The sequence below is a fragment of the Musa acuminata genome, chromosome BXJ1-3 (genome assembly GCF_036884655.1).
Source record: "Musa acuminata AAA Group cultivar baxijiao chromosome BXJ1-3, Cavendish_Baxijiao_AAA, whole genome shotgun sequence".
Classification (NCBI taxonomy): domain Eukaryota; kingdom Viridiplantae; phylum Streptophyta; class Magnoliopsida; order Zingiberales; family Musaceae; genus Musa; species Musa acuminata.
The window spans coordinates 16815001-16832920 of record NC_088329.1 but is presented as its reverse complement, the minus strand read 5'-3'; positions in this window follow the sequence as shown (position 1 = coordinate 16832920).

Below are 17920 nucleotides of genomic sequence, written 5' to 3'. Positions count from 1 at the left end.
TAGTTCTAGAGTGCTGAATTGGATTTTTAGTAAGACATATGGCACTAGTATTATCACATTTTATGGGAATGTTTTTAAAGTGAATTTCATAGTCTTCTAATGTATTTTTCATCCAAATGACTTGTGCACAACATGCACTTGCAGCAATGTATTCGGCTTCCGCCGTAGATAGTGCAACTGAATTTTGTTTCTTGGAAGTCCAAGAAACAAGTGCATGTCCTAAAAATTGGCATGTTCCGGATGTACTTTTTCTATCTAACTTGCATCCGCCAAAATCGGCATCTGCATAAGCTATTAGATCGAATTTTTCAGATTTTGGATACCACAATCCTAAATTTGGAGTTCCTTTAAGATACCTAAATATTCTTTTAACACTCTTTAGATGAGATAATTTAGGATTAGATTGAAACCTAGCGCAAAGTCTTATACTGAACATAATATCTGGTCTAGTCGCGGTGAGGTAGAGTAGACTACCTATCATTCCCCTATATATTTTTTGATCGAAATTTTCACTATTTTCATCCATATCTAACTTAGTCGCAGTACTCATAGGGGTGTTTATTGCTTTTGAATTATCCATATTAAATCGTTTTAACAATTCTAATGTATATTTGGATTGGTTAAGAAATATACCATCACTAAGTTGTTTGATTTGTAATCCTAAAAAGAAAGTTAATTCACCCATTAAACTCATTTCAAATTCATGACTCATACATTTGGCAAATGATTCACATAGTGATTCATCCGAAGAGCCAAAAATAATATCGTCAACATAAATTTGCACAATAAGAAAATTATTTTCAAAATATTTAATAAACAATGTAGTATCAACCTTGCCTTTGGTAAAATTATTTAAAATAAGAAAGGAACTAAGCCTTTCATACCAAGCTCTAGGAGCTTGTTTCAAGCCATAGAGAGCTTTAGTCAATTTGAATACATGATTAGGAAGAAGAGAATTTTCAAATCCGGGAGGTTGTTCGACATATACTTCTTCGGAAATAAAACCATTCAAGAAAGCACTTTTGACATCCATTTGAAATAGTTTAAAATTATTACTACTAGCATAGGCAAGGAGCATCCTTATGGCTTCTAATCGAGCCACGGGAGCGAAGGTTTCTTCGTAATCGATACATTCTTCTTGGTTGAAACCTTTGGCCACTAATCTAGCCTTGTTTCTAACCACGATACCATTTTTGTCTTGCTTGTTTCTAAAGACCCACTTAGTACCTATGACTAAGTGGTCACTTGGTCTAGGAACAAGCTTCCATACCTCATTCCTCTCAAATTGGTTCAATTCTTCTTGCATTGCAATGACCCAAAAATCATCTTTTAAGGCTTCGTCAATGCATTTAGATTTAATTTGAGAAAGGAAAGCGGCGTTAGCAAAATCATTTTTCTTTAAATCAGAAATTTCATTAAAAACTACATGAATAGACTCTTCTATTACTAAGGTCCTTTTGTTAAAGACACGAAAGGCCTTAGAAACGGAGGAGTAACCAAGAAAAATGCCTTCATCGGATTTAGCATCAAATTTACCTAGGGCATCCTTTTCATTTAAAATGAAGCATTTACAACCAAAAACTTTAAAATAAGAAATATTTGGTTTTTTGTTATTCCATAATTCATAGGGAGTTTTTGATAGAGATGGTCTTATTAGGACCCTATTCATGATGTAACAAGCCGTATTTACGGCTTCGGCCCAAAAATATTTGGGTAAACTATGTTCATTTAACATAGTTCTTGCCATTTCTTGTAGGTTTCTATTTTTCCTTTCAACTACTCCATTTTGTTGAGGATTTCTTGGAGTTGAGAAGTTATGATTGTACCCATTAACTTCGCAAAAATTTTGAAAGTCACGGTTTTAGAATTCACCACCGTGATCACTCCGAATTGATGAAATCATGAAGCCTTTGTCGTTTTGAGTGAGTTTACAAAATTTAGAGAAACACTTGAAGCAATCACTTTTGTGAGCTAAGAAATAGGTCCAAGTGTATCTAGAGTAGTCATCCACAATCACAAAAGCATATTTGCTTTCACCTAGACTTGTTGTATCAATTGGTCCAAATAAGTCCAAATGGATCAATTGTAATGGTCTAGTGGTGCTAATTTGATTTTTTGGTTTGAAGCTTGTTTTTATTTGTTTGCCTAGTTGACATGCATCGCATACCTTATCCTTAATAAACTTCATATTCGGAATCCCTCATACTAATTCTTGAGATGAGATTTTAGATATTGTTTTCATGCTTGCATGACCTAATCTCCTATGCCAAAGCCAAGCATCATCATTTACGGCGGAGAAACACATTTCATTACTTAGTTCATCAAGATTGATGGTATAGACATTATTTTGTTTTAAAGCAATCATAGTCATGTTATGATTTGGTTTTTCAATAATGCATATTTGATTCAAATCTAACGATATAACCTTTATCGCATAGTTGACTAATACTTAAGAGATTGTGTTTCAATCCATCAACTAGTAAAACATCATCAATGGAAAAACTAAATTTGTTACCAATAGTTCCCTTGCCAATGATTTTGCCTTTGTTGTTGTCTCCGAAGGTGACGTACCCTTCTTCTTTGCTAGTGAGCATAGAGAAATGAGATGGATCTCCAGTCATATGTCTTGAGCATCCACTATCGAGATACCATCTCTTGCTCCTAGCTTGTGGGTTTGTCTACAAAAGAGGATGATTTTTAGGTACCCATTTGATTTTGGGTGCCTCAAAAATTGACCCACTAACTTTGTTATTTATTATTGAATCCTTTATAGTTCCTTTAGGAACCCATATTAATTTTTGTGAACTAATTTTTCTAAATGGACATTTGTAGGCAATATGTCCAGATTTGCAACAGAAGTTGCATTTCATATAAGAGGAAACATGTAATGTAGGTCCTTTTATGAAAGTGGTAGGATTTTAATGTAATCCTTTTACAAATCCAATTCCATTTCTATTTGCGATGTGACCCTTGTGTGCAAGGATCATATCTAATCCTTTGCTACCAACCTTAAACTTGTTTAAGGTTTCTTTAAGAAGCAAATTTTCATTTTTTATTGCTTCTAAATGCTCACACTTAGAGCATGGAGGAGTTTGAAGATTCTCAAACTTATCTTGTAGCAAAGCATGCTCTTTCTTTAAGATACTTAACTTCTTGCTAACAGTTCTACATTCATCAAATAATTCATGAAAAGCGATAGAGAGCTCTTCAAAAGATAAATCTTCATTAAATAAATCACATACCTCTTCTCCTAAAGCCATTAGCGCGTAATGAGCAACTTGCTCGGTGTTGGACTCCTCTTCTTCGGACGCGCTTGAATCATCCCACGTTGCCTTGAGCGCCTTCTTCTTTGATGTTCTCTTTTTGGCTTGAGGACAATCGTTCTTGTAGTGGCCCAGTTTTTTACATTCATAGCAAATCACTTGGTCCTTCTTTTGTTCAAATTTATTTTTTATATTATTTTTAAATTTATTCTTTCTTAAATATTTTTTAAATTTTTGAGTCAAAAGTGCAATGTCATTGTCACTGTCCTCATCGCTTGATGTTCCTTTCAAGTGGTCTTCTTGTGATTTGAGTGTCATATCCTTCCTGTTCTTTGGAAGGAGGTTCTCGAGCTCGTCATGAGCTTGACATGTCATTTCGTAGGTCATTAGAGACCCAATGAGTTCTTCAAGAGGGAATGCTTTAAGGTCTTTGGCCTCTTGAATGGCCGTAACTTTTGGATCCCAACTTTTAGGGAGGGATCTTAAGATTTTAGTTACTAGTTCAAAGTTAGTAAAATCTTTACCAAGAGCTTTGAGTCCATTGATGACATCCGTAAACCGGGTGTACATGTCTCCGATGGACTCACTTGGTTTTATTCGGAAAAGTTCATAAGAGTGCACAAGGATGTTGATTTTAGACTCTTTCACTCGGCTAGTGCCTTCATGAGTGACCTCAAGAGTTCTCTAAATATCAAAAGCCGAATCACAAATTGAAACACGATTAAATTCGTTTTTGTCTAGTGCACAAAACAAGGCATTTATAGCCTTTGCATTTAAAGCAAAAACCTTCTTCTCCGATTCATTCCATTCGCTCATCGGAAGAGAAGATTTTTGAAACCCATTCTCGACAATAGACCAAAGCTCAAAGTCCATAGAAATGAGGAAGATCCTCATGCGAGTCTTCCAATATGTGTAATCCGACCTATTAAACAAAGGTGGTCGTGCAATAGAATGACCCTCTTGCATGCCGGAGTAAGTCATCTCTCTTGGGTATTAAACCAAATATGAGAGATAACCTCGCTCTGATACCACTTGTTAGGATCGGAGCGGCACTAAGAGGGGGGGGTGAATTAGTGCAGCGGATTAAAACTTCGGTTTTAGAAAAATCTTTCGTACGATAAGAACGGAACTTTAAAAGCTTAACTTGAAAGCGTATTCTTGAAGTTGCGCAGCAAAGGTAATAAGGAACTAAAGCATGTAAGAAGGTTTGCAGTAATGTAAATAGCAATAATGAAATGCAAACCAGAGATTACGCCGATTTTAGAGTGGTTCGGTCAAATGACCTACATCCACTTACAAGGCCCCTCTTCGATGAGGCTCCCACCTTCCACTAGCAAATCTCTTGAAATGGAAGGGTAAATACCCCTCTTACAACCTTTTACAAGTAGTTCAACCTCTTACAAATTTTCAATAAGAAAGAATGAGGTGAACTCTCTAGCAAATTGAAAACAAAACTTGCTAAGACTTTCTAAGACTTTTCTCTCAATCAAATGCTTCTCAAAAGTTGTAATCTCAGCTGAGATTTGAGGGGTATTTATAGGCCTCAAGAGGATTCAAATTTTGGGCTCCAAAATTTGAATTCTCTTTGGGTTCCCGATGCTGGCGGTGCCACCGCCCAGCGTTCGGGTGCTGGGTGGTGCAACTGCCCAGCCCAGGAGGTGTCACCGCTCAGCTCTCGGGTGCTGGGCGGTGCTACCGCCCAGCCAGGCGGTGCCACCTCCTGGCTCTCCGATTTCACTAGTTTGGCTTAATTTTAGCCCAAACCATATCTGACTTTGGGCCCAGTTGGCCCCTAACTAGGATATAGGATTATCTCTTAATCCTAATCCTAATTACAAGTGAACTACATAACAAAAACACATCCTAAGCAAGCTTTCAACCGCGAACGTCGAGTCTTGTTTCAGCGAGCTTTCCGACGAACTTCTTCCGACGGACTCCCATCAAGCTCCCGATCTTGTGATGACTTTAACGAGTAGCCGAGCCTTCTCGGTGATCTCCGTGAACCTCCGACGATCTCTTCGGCGAACTTCCGAAAATTCCGATAGGTTCCTGATTTCTTCTCGGTTGGTTCCGACAGCATCTCCGACGATTCTTCGGACTCTTAAACGTCCATCGATCTTGACTCCGGTATTCTTGCTTTGTGTTTTCTGGTTATCGTAGTTAATCCTGCACACTTAACTCAATAATATGGATTAGATCAATTAACCCATCAATTGATTTCATTATCAAAATCCGAGATTCAACAGGTTTAACACCCAAAGAGAAATGGCTCTTTTTGGCTTTCAAGAGGGACTTTCTCTCATTCGTCCTCCCTTTTTCAATGGGATGGACTACACTTATTGGAAAACTCGAATGAGAGTTTTCCTGCTTTCGATTGATTTAAATTTATGGAATATGGTCGAAAACAAATTTCAAAGGTCTTCTCTTCCAATGAATGATTGGAATGATTTGGTGAAGAAGGTGTTTTCTTTAAATGCTAGAGCTATAGATGCTCTCTTTTGTACCTTAGATAAAAACGAATTCAATCGGGTTTCTTTGTGTGTAATGGCTTTCGATATTTGGCACATTCTCGAAATCACATACGAAGGCACTAATGGAGTAAAAGATTTGAAGATTAATTTTTTAATGCATGATTTCCAACTATTTCAAATTAAGCCGAGTGAAACTATTATTGATATGTACACCCGCATTACGGATGTCATCAATAGTTAAAAAGCTCTTAGCAAATATTTTTCGAATCTTGAACTTGTGAATAAAGTTTTAAGCTCACTCTTTAAAACTTGGGATTCAAAAGTAACGGCAATTCAAGAATCAAAAAACTTAAACTATTTCCCCCTCCAAGAACTTATAGCGTCTTTGATGACCTATGAAATGACGTGTAATGCACGTAAAAAACTCAAGAATAACTTTCCAAAGAATAAGAAGGAATTGGCACTTAGAACACCTAAAGACCATTCGGGCATAAGCTCAAGTGATGGTTAATTTGAACTACTAATGAAATTTATAAAATTAATGAAACAAAAATTAAAGAATAAAAAGAACGCAACTACTTGCTATGAACGCAAGAAGAGTAAAGAACTTTGGGATGAATCGAGCTCCTCCGAAGACAAAGAGAAAATCAACAAGGGCGAGGTGGTAAACTACGCCTTAACGGCTTTCTACAATGAGATAAACAACTCAAAAGAAACTCCTTTAATTTATTTTAAAATTATATAATGCTTTTAATGAGTTATTTTTAATTTATTTTAATTATTTTTCTTGAAATTTATATGTTTAATGATGTAATGAAAAATGTAAAAATAAAATAGGATCATGCTTATCATGCTAGTAATTTTGAAAATGATTATGAAAATTACATGTTTTATGTCAAAGGAATAAAATGTTAGATTTAAATCTAATGATAATCCTATGTATGTTTTTCAAGAAGAAATAATGTATATCTTGATGATTTTCGTATTGATTTTCGATTTTGTTTGAAAATGCCTTATGCTCAATGAAACCATCATCGATGAATATGCTTTATGTTTTCTTTGGCTTATATATCTTATCATGATGAATGTTTTAACAATAAATATTTGCATCATGCTTGATGATTTTTATGCATGATGACTTGAAGTAATAATTTGAAATCATATGTTTTGGAATTATGTGTTACACTTTTTGATCTTGATGATTTTTATCTTTCCATTTTAAACATTGATTTATGGTTTTCATATGAAAATTCTTGAGTATGCTTATATGAAATCAATCACTTAAAATGAAACACATAAAAAGTCAAATATTTTATCATTGGAATTAAAATGATAAATCAAATCTCTTGTTTAAAGAAGCCTTATGTTTAATATGTAATACTTTTTTGGTCTTGATGGTTTTTATGATGAAATTTATTTTTCGATCCTAAACATTGATGCATGTTTTTATTTGGCAAAAATGAAAAAGGCATGCATGTATGAAATCAATCTTATGAATTGAATCACTAAAAAGAAGAAAGCTTTCTCCTTGAAAAATGTTTCTATTTTATCGACTTTTCTAAAAGGAGATACTAAAGAACGTATCTTTATTATTAGAATTTTTTGAAAATAATTTTGATTTGATGATTTGAATTTGAATGAGCTTTATCTTGATTTTTCTAGATTTATAACTTGAGATTTCTTATGCATGATTTTGTTGGGAGTTTGAGAGTTCGTCGGAAGTCCGAACATTCGTCGGAAGTTCTGTCGGAACCAACCGAGAAGTCCAGGAGCTTGCCAAAGAAGCTCATCGGAACTCGCCAAGAAGATCGTCATGAAGTCTAGGTGCTTGCTGGGAGTCCACCTGACCATTGCCGAGAGATCGTCGGAAGTTCACCGGAGGATCGCCGGAAGAAACTAGACTTAGCTTGCTTAGATTATGTCTTAGGAATCGTAGTTAGCACATAATTAGAGTTGTGATTGAGAGATAATCCTATCAACTCTATTAGGGGACAACTAGGCCCGAAGGTGCGCTGGTTTGGGCCAAATTCAAGGCCCAACTAGTTTGCTAAAACCCTGGCCAACAGTGGCACCGCCAAGGCTGGCGGTAGCACCGCATGGGGAACATCACCCTAGGAATTCTGGGCAATGGTACCGCCCCTGTTCAGCGGTGGTACCACCCAGTACTAGATCCTGCAGTGGTAGTACCATCGTTCTTGGGCTCCAAGTTTGAATCAACTTGAAGCCTATAAATACCCCTCTCATCCCTAATTAACAAATACAAGCACAGAGATTTTAAAGTGAGAAAACGCTGTAGAAATCACTTGAGAAATCCCTCCTCTAAATCTAACTTTAGAATTCTATTTAGAGAGGAATGTGTGTGCTTGAAGGGTTGTCTACTAAACCCGGTAAAAGGAGAAGAGGGGTGTAAGAACGAGGTTGATCTTCACCTATTAAAGGAAGATCGATAGTGAATGTCGGTGGCCTCGACGGAAGAGGAATCAGAGTGGATGTAGGTCTCGACGACCGAACCACTATAAATCGGTTTGCATTTCTGTTTTGCCATTTATCTTAATTGCAAACTGTCTTCCTTGCTTTACATCAACTATAATTCCGTATGCTTTCAATTGAACGATATTTCCGAAATGGTTTTCATAGAAATCAAATTTTATCGTACGAAAGTTTTTCTAACCGACGTAATTTTTACCGCTGCACTAATTCACCCCCCAACTTAGTGCCGACTCATTCCTAATAGTTGGTAACAGAGACTCATTTTCTCATTTGGTTTAACACCTAAAGAGAAATGGCTCTTTTCGACTTTCACGAGGGACTTTCTCTTATTCGTCCTCCCTTTTTTAATGGGACGGACAACACTTATTGAAAAACTCAAATGAGAGTTTTCTTGCTTTCGATTGATTTAAATTTATGGAATATGGTCGAAAATAGATTTCAAAAGTCTTCTCTTCTAATGAACGATTGGAATAATTTGGAAAAGAAGATGTTTTCTTTAAATGCTAGAGCTATGAATGCACTATTTTGTGCCTTAGACAAAAACAAATTCAATCGGGTTTCTTTGTGCGAAAATACTTTCGATATTTGGCACATTCTTGAAATCACACACGAAGGCACTAATAGAGTAAAAGATTCAAAGATTAATTTTTTAATGCATGATTTCAAGCTGTTTCAAATGAAGCCGAGCGAAACTATTATTGACATGTACACCTGCTTTACGAATGTCGTCAATAGTTTAAAAGCTCTTGGTAAATATTTTTTGAATCTTGAACTTGTGAATAAAGTTTTACGCTCAGTCTCTAAAACTTGGGATTCAAAAGTAATGGCTATTCAAGAATAAAAAAACTTGAACTATTTCCCTCTCTAAGAACTTATAGCATCTTTGATGACCTATGAAATAACGTGTAATGCACGTGAAAAACTCAAGGATAACCTTCCAAAGAATAGGAAGGAATTGGTACTTAGAATACATGAAGACCACTCGAGAATAAGCTCAAGTGATGGTAAACTTGAACTACTCATTAAAGAAGAGGAAAGAACTTTGGGATGAATCGAGCTCCTCCGAAGATGAGGAGAAAATCAACAAAGGCGAGGTGGCAAACTACGCCCTAACGGCTTTCTACAATGAGGTAAACAATTCAAACGAAACTCCTTTAATTTATTTCAAAATTACATAATACTTTTAATGAGTTATTTTTAATTTAGTTTAATTATTTTTCTTAAAATTTATATGTTTAATGATGTAATGAAAAATGTAAAAATAAAATAGGATCATGCTTATCATGTTAGTAATTTTGAAAATGATAATGAAAATTGCATGTTTTATGTCAAAGGAATAAAATGTTAGATTTAAATCTAATGATAAACCTATGTATGTTTTTCAAGAAGAAATAATGTATATCTTGATGATTTTCATATTGATTTTCGATTTTGTTTGAAAATGCCTTATGCTCAATGAAACTATGATTGATGAATATGCTTTATGTTTTCTTTGGCTTATATGCCTTATCATGATGAATGTTTTGAAAATAAATATTTGCATATGATTTTTATGCATGATGACCTGAAGTAATGATTTGAAATCATATATTTTGGAATTAGGTGTTACACTTTTTAATCTTGATGATTTTTTATCTTTCCGTTTTAAACATTGATGTATGGTTTTCATATGAAAATTTTTGAGTATGCTCTTATGAAATCAATCACTTAAAATGAAACATATAAAAAGGTAAATATATTATCATTGGAATTAAAATGATAAATCAAATCTCATGTTAAAGAAGCCTTATGTTTAATATGTAATACTTTTTTGGACTTGATGGTTTTTATGACGAAATTTACTTTTCGATCCTAATGATTGAAACATTATGTAATTATGAATGATAATTTGAAATTATGCATGCAATACTTCAACTTATGATAATGATGCATGCAATGAAAAATTATTCATGATGAAAAATTGTTTTGACATTCATAACTTGATTTTTTTATTATTCATCCTTTATCATGAGTTAAAAATTATTGTAAAGGGAAAAAGAGATACAAAAATATATTCTTCTCTTCTTTTTGACAATGACAAAGGGGAGAAAAATTGCTAGCTCAAGATGCAAAATTTGTAAAATTGCACATTACAAAAGAAGCAAACTTGCTAGCTTGCTCATCTAAAAAAGGAAGCAAGAAGTGCTATCTTGCAAATCTCAAGACGCACAAATGCAAACTTGCAAAATTTATAATTTTGCACATCATTAAAATTTATGACGATTTGGTGATTATGCATGTTCTAAAATGTTGTAAGATTCACTAGCTTGCATGATGTAGAACTTGCTATCTTGAACATCACCAAGAAGTGCAATCTTGCCAATCTCAAGAAGCAAAAAAATGTTAACTTGCACATCTTGAAAAACTTATATTTTAAGAAGCAAGAGTTGCTTTTTTGAACATCTCAAAATTTCTAGCTTGCATGTTTTAAAATGTTGTAAAATTTTGGTAGCTTGCACTTTGCAAAGGAAGCAAAAATGGTACTTCTCAAAAGAGAAGAAGGAGCTTGCTATCTTGAACATCGCTATGTTGCATTTGCTTTCGAAATTTTTGCTAGCTTGTATGTTGTAAACTTGCTATCTTATTACCTTGCATATCTAAATCTTGATAGCTTACATGATGTAACACTTGCTAAATTTTCTAACTTACAAATTGCATAATGATAAAATTTGATATTATGTTTTTCATGCAATGATTTGAACTTGTATGTCTAGACATTTGATAAGTGGACTTCTCCTTTTTGTTGATGACAAAAGGGGAGAAGTATGATGATGTTATGCATATGCTTATGATAACATGTTGCTTAGATTTTTGAATCCAAGAGTTCTATCAATATGGCATATTGATAGGGGGAGTTTGGTTAAACTCCAGGAGTTAAGGTTAACTCTGTCATCAATTGGTTGTCATCATCAAAAAGGGGGAGATTGTTGAATCTCGGATTTTGATAATGAAACCAATTGATAAGTTTTGATGATTTAATCTGCATTTTGAGTAACACAGGATGCTTCAATCAGGGAGAGACAATTAAAGCATGAAAAATCATGTTGGGCCGGAGGAAAACGTGTTAGAAGATTAGACGTCGGGCCGGAGGATCGGTCAATGTATTGACAGAAGGCTTCGGGCCATGGATTCGAGCATCGTACCAAAAAGAGCGGATATTGTTCCGAGGATATCGGAGTTGCGCGGTCAATTGGCCGATTTGGCAATAGGCCACAAGAGAGGACGATGCGCCGAAGAATCAGACGAAGCGTCGATGGACCAATGACATATCGGATGACATGATTCATGCTTAGTAATAATTGTCTAAATCGATGTTTGTTTTTATGTGTGCAGGATTAACTACGATAGCAAGGCATAAAGCAAAATGAAGTCCCCAAGTCAAGAACATAATTTCATTGGGAGTTCGTCGGAAGTTCTATCGGAACCAACCAAGAAATCTAGGAGCTTGCCAAAGAAGCTCATCGGAACTCACCAAGAAGATCATCATGAAGTCCAGGAGCTTGCCGGGAGTCCACCGTAACATTGCTGAAAGATCGTCGGAAGTTCATCGGAAGCTTGCCGGAAGAAACTAGCTTTATCTTGCTTAGATTATGTCTTAGGAATCGTAGTTAGCACATAATTATAGTTGTGATTGGGAGATAATCCCATCAACTATATTAGGAGCCAACTGGGCTCGAAGGTGGGCTAGTTTTGGCCGGATTCAAGGCCCAATCAGGGTGTTAAAACCTTGGCCAATGGTGGCATCGCTTGGGGAACATCACCCTAGGAAATATGGGCGATGGTACCACCGACAGCAATGCTGCCAACGATGGTACCGCCCCTATTTGGCGGTGGTATCGCCAAGTACCAGATCCTATGGCAGTAGTACCGCCCAGGAATGGTGGTGGTACCGTCAGTACCTAGGAAACTTGGGATGAGACCTTTTTAGGCTCCATGTTTGAATCAACTTGAAGCCTATAAATACCCCTTTCGTCCCTGGTTAACAAATACAAGCACGGAGAGTTTTAAAGTGAGAAAACGCTGTAGAAATCACTTGAGAAATCCCTCCTCTAGATCTAACTTTAGAATTCTATTTAGAGAAGAGTGTTTGTGCTTGTAAGGGTTGTCTCCTAAACCCGGTAAAAGGAGAGGAGGGGTGTAAGAATGAGGTCAATCTTTGCCTATTAAAGGAAGATCGATAGCAAATGCCGATGGCCTCGACAGAAGAGGAATCGGAGGAGTGGATATAGGTCACAACGACCGAACCACTATAAATCGGTTTGCATTTCTGTTTTGCCATTTATCTTAACTGCAAACCGGCTTCCTTGCTTTACATCAACTACACTTTCGTATGCTTTTAATTTAAAATCTTTTCAAAATGGTTTTCGTAGAAATCAAATTTTATCGTACGAAGGTTTTTTTAACCGACGTAATTTTTACCGCTGCCCTAATTCATCCCCCCTCTTAGTGCTGACTCGTTCCAAACAAAGGCCACCGGTATCCACTATCGATCTTTCTTTATAAGCGAAAATCAACCTCCTTACAACTCTTTCTCCTTTTACCGGGTTTAGGAGATAACCCTTACACCCCCACTCACTCCTCTCTCAAACTATTCTAACACTTAGAACTTTGAGAGAAGTTTCACACAAGATTACATCAATGTTTCTTTCCTTTTTACTCTCAATACTTGTGTGTGTTAACCAGGAATGAGTAGGGTATTTATAGGCCTCAAGTTGATTCAAACATAGAGCCTAAAATCATCTCATCCCAGATTTCCTGGGTTCGGGCGGTACCACCGCCTATGTCAATTTGACACTTACACTGCACTGGGCGGTACTACCGCCTAGTCTGGTGGTACCACCGCCTGACACTAGGCCACTGGGCGGTACCACTACCCAAACTGGTGGTACTGCCGCTTGGCACCCTGCTAGGGGTAGTACCACCACTTGACATAGTCTCGAAGACTGTGCCATGATGGTGTAACTTCTTGGGTCACTATTTGGTCCTTTCATTGGGCCCAACACAGTTCTTACATAGGTCTAACTGGCCCCTAATTAGGTTGGCCCAAATCCAATCCCAATTACATGCTAAGTACGAATTCTAAGACATTTCTTAAGCTAAACAAGTCCGTTAGTCTAGTTTCTTCCGGCGAGCTTCCAGTGATCTTCCGACGAACTTCCGAGGATCTCTTTGCAATATTCTAGCGGACTCCCAGCAAGCTCCTGGACTTCACGATAATCTTCTTGGCAAGTTCCGATAAGCTTCTCTTGCAAGCTTCGAGACTTATCGGCTGGTTCCTACAGAACATCCGATGAACATATAGACTTCCGACGAACTCTCGAACTCTCAATGAAATCGCATTCTTGACTCCAAGACTTCATTTTGCTTCATGCCTTGCTATCGTAGTTAATCCTGCACATGTAAAACACACTTCGATCTAGACAATTATTACTAAGCTTGAATCATATTGTCCGGCATGTCATTGGTCCATCGACGCTTTGTCCGATTCTTTGGCGCATCGTCCTCTCTTATGGCCTATAGTCTAATCGTCTAATTGACTCCGCAACTCCTATATCCTTGGCGTAATATCCGCTCTTCTTGGCTGGATGCCCGAATCCATGGCCCAAAGCCTTCTGTCGATACGTCAACTGATCCTTCGGCTTGACGTCCAATCTTCTAACATGTTCCACTGGCCCAATATGATTCTTCCTGCTTTAATTGTCTCATCCTGATCGAAGCATCCTATGTCACTAAAAACATAGATCAAATCATAAACACTTATCAATTGGTTTCATAATCAAAATATGAGATTCAACAAACTCTCCCTTTTTTATGATAATAACCAATTAATGACGGAGTTAACCTTAACTCCCCCGCTATATTGATAGAACCTTGAATTCAAGCTGAATTCAAGTCATTGCAAATTTCATCATGAATATTTACAATATGTCATCATGCATAACATGATCATACTTCTCCCCCTTTGTCATCAATAAAAAGGAGAGGTTCCAACTATCAAGTGTTTGTGATATAAGTTCAAATCATTACATAATAAACATAATTTTCAATTTTATCATCATGCAAGCTAGTGAATCTTACAATATTTTAGAACATGCAAGCTAGCAATTTTGAGATATTCAAGAAAGCAACTCTTGCTTCTTGAAATATGCAAGTTCGTAAATTTTGCTAGATGTGCAAGTTAGTATGTTTTGCTTCTTGAGATAGGCAAGATAGCACTTTTGCTTCTTTTGAGATAACAATCCTTTACTTCTCTTTAGATTACAAGCTAGCAACTCTAGCAAATTTTACATCATGCAAGGTAGCAAATTCTTGGTGATGTTCAAGCTATCAAGTTCTTCTTCTTGCAATTTGTAAGCTAGCAAATTTTACACATATGAAAGTTGGCAAGATTTTTGCATCTTTTGAGATGAGCAAGCTTTTTGCTTCTTCTTGAAGTATGTAAGCTAGCTAGCAAGCTAGTAAAATTTGCTCCCCCTATGTCATTGTCAAAAAGAATGGAAGAATATAATTTTGTAATTCTTTTCCTTTTACAATAATTTTCAAATTAGGACAAAGGTAAAGTATCAATCTTATTTATGTATCATTATATTTTCAAATTAAACCATGCACAATTTCAAAACCTTACATTTGTATCCTTACTTCATGCATGACACAAATAAATCAATCACTATGGGCATACATATCATATATGATATTCAAGCATTCATGATATATCATTTCGGCAACAAATCATAGCTTTTCAAATCATGATGGTATATAAATGTCAAATTATATTACATTCTATCATGATCATAACTTCTCATTTGTTTGCATCAACATAAATTCATGAGTATTTCATGCATAATTTCATATCATCATAAAAAAAATATCAAGAGATTTTTGGTGATGAGATATACATGAAGACAAATTGTGAATATCAAGAGACATATTATGATTCTTTTTTTATAACTCAAATGGCAAAAAGAAAGAATCATAGTAGACAATCTTGATTTATAAAAAGAATTTTCAAGTTATAAATCATGAGAAATCAAGATCATGATTTCGATAAAATCTATTAAATTTAAATCATTTTCATAATCCATGAGATTCACAAAAGCATAATATACATGGATTCATTAATGAAAAATTAAAATCAATTTCATGGTTCAAAATTTCATAACATAGGAATTGAGAAATTTTTAAGAAATGTATTCCCCTTTTATTTCATACAAGCATGCCTTTGCTAAATAAAAACATTCATCATCGTTTCAAAACCAAAAAATTAAATTTCATCATGACAAGGATCAACAAGCCATAAATCATAAAAATCATCATGCATAATTTTGAAATATAAACTCATTAAGCATGATATCAAATCTCTTAACATTTTCATTAAGATATCAAGCATGGTTTCATTGAACATAATGTATTTTCAAACAAAATCGAAAAATCATCAAGATACATATTATTTCTTCTTGAAAAACATACATATGATTATCATTAGATTTAAATCTAATTATTTTATTTTTTTATCATAAAATATGTAATTTTCATTATCATTTTCAAAATTACTAGCATTATAAGCATGACCCTATTTTATTTTTACATTTTCATTACATCATTAAACATGCAATTAAAATTATATAATTTTTTTAAAACTAAATTAAAAACAACTCATGAAGAACATCAAGAAATTTCAAAGTAAACTAAGGGCATTTTGATTACCTCATCGTCGAAAGCCGTTAAGGCATAGTTTGCCACCTCACCTTTGTTGATTTTCTCCGCGTCTTCGGATGAGTTTGATTCGTCCCAAATGGCTTCCTTCTTCTTGCATTAATAGCAAGTAGTTGCGTTCTTTTTAAGTTTATTTTTATTCTTTAACTCTTGTTTCATGAACCTTTTAAATTTCATAGTGAGAAGTTCATGTTCACGATCACTTGAGCTTATGCTCGAGTGGTCTTCGATTTTTCTTAGTCCGAAATCCTTCTTGTTCTTTAGAAGGTGGTTCTCAAGTTCTTTACATGCATTACACGTCATTTCATAGGTCATTAGAGACCCGATAAGTTCTTCGACCAAAAAAGTATTCAAATTTTTTGATTCTTGTATAGCCGTTATTTTTGAATCCCAATTCTTAGATAGTGATCGTAAAATCTTGTTAACGAGTTCAAAATTAGAAAAGCATTTGCCAAGAGCTTTTAAACCATTGACAGTATCCGTAAAACGGGTGTACATGTCAACAATGGTTTCGCTAGGCTTCATTCGAAAAAGTTCAAAATCATGCAATAAAAGATTAACTTTAGACTCTTTAACTCTATTCATGCCTTCGTGTATGATTTTGAAAATGTGCCAAATATCGAAAGTCGTTTCGCACAAAAAAAACCCGATTGAATTCATTTTTATCTAAGGCGCAAAATAGAGCATTCATAGCTCTAGTATTTATAGAAAACGTCTTCTTCTCCAAATCATTCCAATGGTTCATTGGAAGAGAAGATATTCAAAAATCATTTTCTACAATACTCTATAAATTTAAATCCAAAGAAAGTAAGAAAACTCTCATTCGAGTTTTCCAATATGTGTAGTCCGTCCCATTGAACAAGGGAGGACGAATGAGAGAGTGACCCTCTTGAAAGCCGAAAAGAGCCATTTCTCTTGGGTGTTAAACCAAATAAGAAATAACGAGGCTCTGATACCAACTGTTACGAAAGGGGTCGACACTAGGGGGGTGAATTAGTGCAGCGGTAAAATTACGTCTATTTAAAAAACCTTCGTATGATAAAAACTGATTTCGACGAAAACTGTTTCGGAGAGAGGTTAACTTGAAAGCGTTTTCATAAAGATAGCTTGAAAGCGTATAGAAGATGCGTAGTGGATGTAAAGCAAGTTAAGAGGTTTGCAGTAAAGTAAATTGCTCAAATATAGAAATGTAAACCAGAGAAGAACATGCCAATTTTATAGTAGTTCGGTCGTCATGACCTACATCTACTCTACCGATTCCTCTTCCGTTGAGGCCACCAGCATCCACTATCGATCTTCCTTTATAGGCGAAGATCAACCTCCTTCTTACAGCTCTTTCTCCTTTTACCGGATTTAGGAGATAACCCTTACACCCCCACTCACTCCTCTCTCAAACTATTCTAACACTTAGAACTTTAAAAGAGTTTCACATAAGATTATAGCAGAGTTTCTTTCCTTTTTACTCTCAATACTTGTGTGTGTTAATCAGGGATGAGAGGGGTATTTATAGGCCTCAAGTTGATTCAAACTTGGAGCATAAAAACATCTCATCCTGGGTTTCCTAGGTTCGGGCGGTACCACCGCCTGACATAGTCTCAAAGATTATGCCACGATGGTGCTACTTCTTGGGTCACTGTTTGGGCCTTTCATTGGGCCCAACATAGTCTTTACATAGGCCCAACTGGCCCCTAATTGGGTTGGCCCAAATCTAATCGTAATTATGTACTAACTATGAATTCTAAGATATTTCCTAAGCTAAACAAGTCCATTAGTCTAGTTTCTTCCGACGATCTCTCGGTAATGTTCCAGCGGACTCCCGGCAAGCTCCTGGACTTCACGATGATCATCTTGGCGAGTTCCGATGAGCTTCTCTTGCAAGCTCTGAGACTTATCGGTTGGTTCCTATAGAACATCCGACAAACATTTGGACTTCCGACGAACTCT